The sequence below is a fragment of the Colius striatus genome, chromosome 18, assembly GCF_028858725.1.
Source record: "Colius striatus isolate bColStr4 chromosome 18, bColStr4.1.hap1, whole genome shotgun sequence".
NCBI lineage: Eukaryota > Metazoa > Chordata > Aves > Coliiformes > Coliidae > Colius > Colius striatus.
Genome location: NC_084776.1, coordinates 5,913,324 through 5,919,323, shown reverse-complemented (window position 1 = coordinate 5,919,323; position 6,000 = coordinate 5,913,324).

Here is a 6,000-nt window from a genome sequence, read left to right as displayed (position 1 = left end):
AGCATCAAGTTGATGTAAATAGAGCACAAACAGTTTTGTTTACACAGTTGCATGCTCTCCTTGTGAGTGAAAATCATGTCTCAAAATAGAATATGAAGTCTCTGCTTCTGCAGAGAAGTAGAGTCACTTCTGTGTTGGAAGCCAAAATTGATATGTGTGTATAAAAGTAACGACAGAGGTAAGGAAGGCCAAAGACAATTTGCTTGTTCCTAACACCTGTATTAGGTGTGGGCTATCAGTAATTAGCTTACTTGAAATTTGTGTGATGTGTCAAGGCATGGAGGCAGAGAAGCAAAAGGCATGGCATATATTCCTAGTGTTGTGCCCTGATAATAGCAGTAGGTGTGATCTCTGTTGTTTTGTGTGATTTGTAGTGTAGCAACATGGTGAATCACAACAGCATATCCATAAATCAGCTTTTTCATGTCTTTCTGTGGGCCTTGCACTCAGGCTGCTGGAGACCTGCTTTCAGCCTTGCAGCCTCAGGCAGTGGTCTGTGCAGATGAGCCTCTTGTGAAATGTAACTCATACAAAAGCATAACAATCCTGAATGCCAGTCACAAGGGTAGGCTGGTAGCTTGCTATGTAATGATATCAATCCTTGCTCAGAGAATTGAGCTTGCAATTTGCTCTTAGCAGGAAGGCAGCTACTGTTTGCCTGTGCATTGGAGATCCAGGCAGTGTTGCAGCTGCTTTATAAACCAGCCTCTTCTATTTAGTTTAGAATTTTCATTTTTAAAAGATGGGGCTGATTACTCTTTAAACAAAGGCAGAGAAAATGGAACTCTAAATGACTGGTAAGAACACGTATCCCTGCCCTGGGAATAATTACCTTGCTGTCCATGGGATGTACATGGAAACAGAGGAATGTGAGACACACTAATCAACTGAAGAGCTGCCTGAGCTGCCAGAGCATGAGTTACACAAGGAGAGGGAGGAGGAAGGTGGGCTCTGAGCTGAAAGCCAGCACCAGAGCTGTACATCCATAGGGAGGCTGTACCCCAAATACCATTGAAACCTTTGTGCATTTGCTTCCCTGCTACTGTGTGTTGAAAAAAAAACAGGGATGGAATTGAATGGTAGGTCTTCAATAGAAACAGCCTGTTTATTAGGTAAACAAGGTGAATTTCACCTGCTTTTTCCCCCCTTCATTATTTTTTTTGGCTGTATCAGCCAAAAGGCAGAGCTGCATTAATGTTTCAGTTCAGATCATTTAAAGTCCCTACAGAAATTTTACCTCTAGTAAAAATGATGTCCTCTGGTGTTTCCTATGTTTATAGGAAAGTATGTCTTCTATGAAGATCTCTATTTCTAAAAAAAATAACATATAAGGAAATGGGGGAAGAGTAAATTCCCAAAATTTGAAGGCTGGAATTATTCTGTACCTGTTTAATAATTTGTATTCTGAATTACCTGGGATTCATCAAGACTTTTAAGAGCCAAAGCCCTATTGGTTTGTAACTTGGGCTAGGTGAATTAAGATCTCAAAAGGAGATGTTTTAGCTCACATGCTTTAAGGAGAGGCCACATAGGACAATCCATCTTGATGCTGCTTTTGATATGGCAGAGTTTCAGTGATTTTGCTTTTAACACAAGTATTTCAGCTGGCTTGCTGGCTGTGGTAGAGGAATGAGGGTAGCATTGGGTGAGATGTTTGTCCATGGAGTTCCATTTCTGTAAATTTTCCTGCAGCTCATAGAACACAGATACATCTACATGTTTAATGAACAAAGCCTCCAATATTGCAAAACGCTGGTACAGATATGAAACTTTCACTATTATTTGTACTTTTAAACTGTGCCTGAAAGAAGGCAGAAAGCTGAAACCAACTTGCTGCTGCTAAGGAAAAAAATTAGGACAAAGGGAAAAGATTGATCTCTTCCCCTTGTGATTCTCCAGGATTCTGTTTCTGCTGTTATGATTTTGTATGTTGTTTTAACATAACTTCATAAGATTTTTATCACATATTTGACTATTAATACAGTGTTTCCTCATCATGTCAACATATTCTCACCTCTTTACCCTGTGTAGTTTACAATCACCTTGAAAGTTAAATCTGGCAATTATTCAAGAGTCTTTCAGGCTGTATGTCTGAAATGTTAAAGAGGAGTTAACTTCCCCTATCAAATGGTCAAATGCTTAAAACAATAAAGTATCTTATGTAAATGTACACATAAAGGTACTTTGTTCCACTTGGATTTACTTTTGTCTCTAGCTCTTTCTTTTCTTACAGGATGAGAGCATCTGTCTAAATTCATAACCTGATGATTTTTTTCATGTTCTGTTTTTCTACTGCTTCTAAGGATTTGTTCCTCTATTTAAATACTAAGGGTTATTTTCCCATCCTTAGAAGATTTATTACCCTGTTTCTCATTTTCTGTCCTGAGCGTGTGTTTGACATATCTTTAGTTATTAGAATAGAAGCCTGACACTGTAGGAAGCAGAAAATGTTTGCCTGCATTACGTTTCACATTATAAATGATTCTTGTTCTTTACTGTGCAAACAGGCTCCTTGAATAATTTTACGGGATACTGTTGAGAACTGTGGTAAGCCATTTGCTGGTAAATCAGCATTTCTTACAGCAAACTCTCTGTGCTTTGTCAGCCATTATATCTAGGAAATAAAGTCTAATAAAAGAAAAAAAAAATCAAAGCAGAGCAGTTATGGCTGATCTCCCTGAAAAATTTATATTGTTTTGAGTATAGGAACCAAACATCTTGGATTTTTTTGGATGGTGTCCAGTACTAAATATTTCTTGTACTAGTAATAAAATATACTGACCAGTCACAGTTTGCTTTTCCATTGTTGGCTTTTGGGGGAGGTTCAGTTCCTGAAAGCAGCGGCTAATGAAACGTTTGGCTTTATTTTCAGATTGTGATGGAATTCCAGTATTGTTAATCCTGAGCACTTTAAAAAATCAAAGAAAAAAACTAAACACCCCTCCTTCTTAATATTAAAGCTCATGAGGAATACCCTAAATGTTGGAGGGATTTGATTTGCTTTCTGGTCTTGGCCTTTTGAGTGCAATCACATCCAGCATATCTTCACCAATTAATAGATGTAACAGCTCTTTCTATATCTTTATTTTTGATTTTTAATGGCAGATGAAATACATTAGTTCCAAAAACAGTTGATATCAAAAGACTTGTCAACTCTTGTGTTTGATGGCTGTATTGTGATTCTGTGGGGTAAGCCTTTATTGTATTGCTCACAGCTGCTTATCGTTTTGAAAGGAAAGGCTAGCATTGGAAGTATAAAGGTGTGAAACTCTCATAAAGGCAAAATGAGGATAGTAAAGGCATGATGTTTCAGAAGCAGGAGGGATTATAAAGTATTATCCTAAGGGATTTTTTTTTCTTTGTTTATAACAAATGTTTTTAAAGGTTCTATGGACTGAAACATCATTGGATGCAAAGTACTTAAAATGATGTTGGCTCCCCATTTTCACCAAGCCCACAACATCTCAGGTGCCTGACAAAGTAATGCCATATGAACCGCAGTTATTGACATTTCCTGAGGCTAAGATGTGGAACAATGTGTGAATGCTCAGAGCAAGCAATGCTAGTCATAACAATAAGCATTTGGATGATGTTTTTTAAGTACTGTAAGCTGGCCTACTTACCTTTTTGAGTTGCTTGTCTGAGTTTGAGTTTCTGGATCAGTAGAGGGGAATATAGGTTTAAACACCTTAGATTATAATTGTTCCCAGCCGTGCTTGATCTCAGGTCTCAGGTTTTTAGCACCATTTCCCCTCCTCCCTCTTCTTTCCAAGTATATATTTTATAGAAATTGAGAGGTTTTAAACGAGGATGTTTTTTTATTCATAGGAGTTTGTTTTAGAATATATCCAGTCTTCCAGCCCTTGGGATGTTGGCTTTCTGGTTCAGCTTTCAAGGCTGGATAGAATGGTGGAAGGACAGAAATGTATGTTATCTCTAGGTACAATTATTCTGAAGGTCTTTGCTTTCTGTCTTCATCTCACTCATCCTATTTAGTTCTTATTGTCTCTACAGATACAGTTTTTTTTCTTTTCATTAAATTAAAAACTAAGCTTATGAAGTGTGGCTAAGTATTACACTTTTTTTGAATACTGCTTTGAAATAGTCTGTCACAGCACAGTAACATAAATTTTTCAGGTATTTTTTATCATCAAATAAGTCTGATAAGTTTGGTACTTGGTTTGATATCACATTCTTAACCGTAATAGCAGATGATCAAATCTGACCATTTCCTACCAGGTTTAGGTTCTTAATGCCTGTTATCATCACGACATGGTAGCCTGGACCTGCCTGTAGTGTTGATTGTTCATTGAGGTTTATATTCCCCAATGTGCTGTACTGAGCCTTATCACAAGCCAAGGATCTCATGCCTAATCTGAATGGCTTAGGTGAGGATAGTATCATGGCCATAAATAGAGCTCCTACTAAAAAGTACCGAGCACAGAGCTTTGTGTGCAACCAGACCTCTGTTGAGCATTGTGGCCAAAAAGCACTCAAGTTGGAGGGATAACTATGTGCACACGTTGCCATGCTGTGTAGACTCTGAGCGCTGGAAGATTGTGCCAACTGTTTGACACTGAAACTTTATCTTTTTGCTTAAAGGCATTGTGATAATGTGGCTTTCTTTGAATGCTCAGTTTCTCTTGATACAGAGTTATGTGCCTGGTCTGAAAAACTGGAGACAGATGTCTAGGTTTGAGTACTATTGAAATGTGCAAGGTATTCTAAGCTTTAGTTTGGTCTATTTCTACTGCAATCTAAGATGAAAAAAACACCCCAAACCTAAAGAAAACATGGCAAAATTTGTCCACAAAATAGAGTTGGAAATGTTGACAAGTACACTTGCTGTGTCTCAGTACTATTGCTCCATTTCTCTATTTGCAAAGCTTCTATATCACAGCCTCACCTAATCCAAAGCACAGCATGACTCCTTCCTAGGACTAGTCCCTTCTATCCTATCTCTCCTTCCTCTTAAATCCCTTCAATCAGTTTTCAGTAAAATAGAAAATAGATTTTATTACTTATTAAAAGTTTTATAATGGAGGCTTGGCTTATCTTCCCTACCTTCTGTCACTGACAGACTTGGATCAACAACCACCAGATGTTTGTCCAAAAAATATAGATTGAAACATTGTGGACTTTGTGCTCTCAGTAACTTTAAAACCTTGACAATTCTTAGAGAAACTTAAAAAAACACAACTCCCCCAAACAAATAGTGGAAACAAATCCCAACTCAACAGTTTTGGCAACTCAAAAATACTAAATGTGGGTGACTTGTGTTGTTTTTAATATTTTACTAGCTAGATAAATCTCAAGTCATATTTTTGCTTTATTTCAGCTGCAGATTTTGACAATATTAATCTACAGCATAAGAATCACTGTGCAAAGTTCCTATGGTTGAGTGGTGGACTTTTCAGATCACTGCAAGATGTTAAGCTGGTATACAGATGTCATTTCAAATGCTCAAAATGAAATAACTATACTGTGTATGTGCTTATAGTATCCTGGGCCAGGGTCACCAGCTCAGAAACCTGTCACAAATACAGCATCACCATGCCACAGGCCATCTAGACCACCCTCCATTCTGGCACTAGTGATTTCTCTGCACCTTTCACTGAGCAATTGAATTGCTGATAACTTGGAGTTCCTTAGCAGTTTCCAGTTACATCCATGCACCTCCTCTGAGAGTCCCCTGAATACCAGTTTGTACAAGTTTTTACTCTCCTGATAACTTTCCCTTTCATGTCCCAGATGAAATCATGCAAGTTAAAAATCTTTCCAAACCTCTGCAAGGGAGACTCAAGGGTTTCCTGTCTGATGCTAGCTGTTCTGTTCTCTTAATCCAAAGATGAAATAATGTGGTTGTCACGTTAAGGCTGCTTGGCTTTCAACATCTACACCTTCTTTACAGTGGTTCAATTCCCTCATGCTTCTTGTGCCTGTTTTCCCATTTGATATAATTAATTTGTTAGTCATCAAGGTACTTTCTAACTTCATCTT